Here is a 2,193-nt window from a genome sequence, read left to right on the forward strand (position 1 = left end):
GGTTACAGCTCGCTATAAAAGATCAATAGAAAAATTAACGGACAGTGATGTCTTAGCCTGAGATCCAAAGAGCGTACTTAGACTTTGCTGATATTTAGTTACGTATAACTTAGCTAAGTGTGATAAAACGCGAACTTGACATTTGGATTGACTGAGCTTAAGCTAAGACAGCCCGTTTTTGCTTAATCAAATGACTATAAAAACAATGTCAAAGATTATTTTAAGCTTACACTCAGCTAAGTTTTACGTGAGTAAAGTCTGAGCAAAGTCTAAGTACGCTCTATAGATCTCAACCTTAGTAATGAGGGACCCGTTCCTTACCCTTCGGATACGAAATCGTAAAAGTACGCTCAGTATCACCCAAAAATAGTAATTCTAGGTGTATAGTTGTCCAAAAGCAATCAGGAGCGTCATTGCCAAAAGGAGCAGCAGGGAGTCCCGATGACAGTGAAGAAGATGAGGATACCGAGAAAAAACCAGAACCTCGTCATCCAAAACATGATAGAAGATATACTGGACTGCACGATGTTGAGGTACTTTTGTAAAATAATACCAGCGACAGCAACTTGATTACAATAGCCGAAGATCGGTATTCGGTCAGGTCGATCGGTTCAGTGACGTACACTGGGATGGGCCTACGTCCAGAGGACTTTTAAAATCTTATAATAGTGATGACAGAATGGAATGAACTTCCATTATTTATATAGGAGGCATCAGGCAAGTGGATCACGCGATGGAAAGTGGTTAGGCAACCGCACATGGACATCCGCAACACAAGGGGTCAAGACATGCGTTGCCAGCCTTTGAGGTGGGAGTATGCATCTTCAAGGTGCCTATGTCGTATCGGTTCCGGAAAACTGCAGCCGGTAATTGAAGCCACAAAGTGGTGCTCACGCGATATCTGTAGTGTATATGTCAACAGCGAGGCATAGTTTTACCGGCCTCACTTATCTGTTCACAAAGGTCTGTCTCAAGTTTTATATTTCATCTGAGTTTATAGTCAGCTGTTGGGATCTTGAATTAATGGCGAGACCGGACGGAGCATCTACATAGCAAGATAGGTAAGGAATGGGCGAACGATATGCCCATCAATTTGTATGACATTTGTAAAATAATCAGGAATTTAATATCTCAGCTACAAAAATATATATCATGCGTACTTTAGAAAATAGAGAGAGAGAAAGCTACGCGTATTAGTCCATAACTCTATTTACCTATCCATCTTTTTTGGTCGTATATAGTACCCTAACATCGAGAGAAAGTTATGTGTTTTGGGGAGCGTCCTGGCTTTCAATCAAGGCCAACTTTGTAATTACCCAAACTTACCATCCATCCTACATATATTTCCTAAAAGCGACTCATCTAGATAGATAAATATCTATCTATATAAAAATGAATTGCTGTTCGTTAGTCTCGCTAAAACTCGAGAACGGCTGGACCGATTTGGCTAATTTAGGTCTTGAATTATTTGTGGAAGTCCAGGGAAGGTTTAAAAGGTGAACAAATAGGAAAATGCTGCTAAATTAAATAAAAACAACAAATTTGTTTTTCCTTTGATGTGTCCATACATAATTTCTATGAGAGAATTTATTGACGCACGGTTTGACAGTTCTGCTGTGAAACAATTTCATTACGACAGCAGGGTGCATATTTTACGAAGTAATTTTTGATGTTATGATATATTATTTACAAATTCATATAAAAACATTATATTATTTATTATATACAGAACAACGTCTGTCGGGTCAGCTAGTATTTAATAATAATAACATATATTTTCTTTCAGAACATACCCGACGTCTTGCCACGCTACAGGATCGGACCGATTAGAAAAATCAACGATCTCGTTCGCCTTAGAAATAAGCTTGGTTATTGGTAAACTTACCAAAATACTGTGACAATAAAAATATATATCACATAAAGCGAGCTTCTCATTATCCGAGTATAGCCGGACCAAGTAAACTCGTACGAACGAAGTAAGAGTTGAACAAAGCAAACAGAATTTTATAACGAGGCGGTACCCGAACGGTTAGCTCATTTGGTTAGAGCACCGGCACGGAACGCCGGAGGTCGTGGGTTCGAATCCCGCATCGTTTATAAAATTTTGTTATTCAAATTTTATTTGTGTATCAATCCTAGATGTGAGGGTTATCACTTTAAAAACATAACATATTGTTAATTAAGAGTTCATTC

General features: G+C 38.4%; 1 long non-coding RNA gene across 1 annotated transcript; it reads left to right on the forward strand.

The window, feature by feature from the left end:
• Nucleotides 1-205: 205 nt before the first annotated feature.
• On the forward strand, nt 206-1,922 carry LOC126973294 (uncharacterized). Its single transcript, XR_007731320.1, has 2 exons — nt 206-533; nt 1,787-1,922. It is a non-coding gene; the product is annotated as an uncharacterized LOC126973294 (long non-coding RNA).
• Nucleotides 1,923-2,193: the final 271 nt, after the last annotated feature.

Source organism: Leptidea sinapis, chromosome 29, assembly GCF_905404315.1.
Source record: "Leptidea sinapis chromosome 29, ilLepSina1.1, whole genome shotgun sequence".
Taxonomy (NCBI): Eukaryota; Metazoa; Arthropoda; class Insecta; order Lepidoptera; family Pieridae; genus Leptidea; species Leptidea sinapis.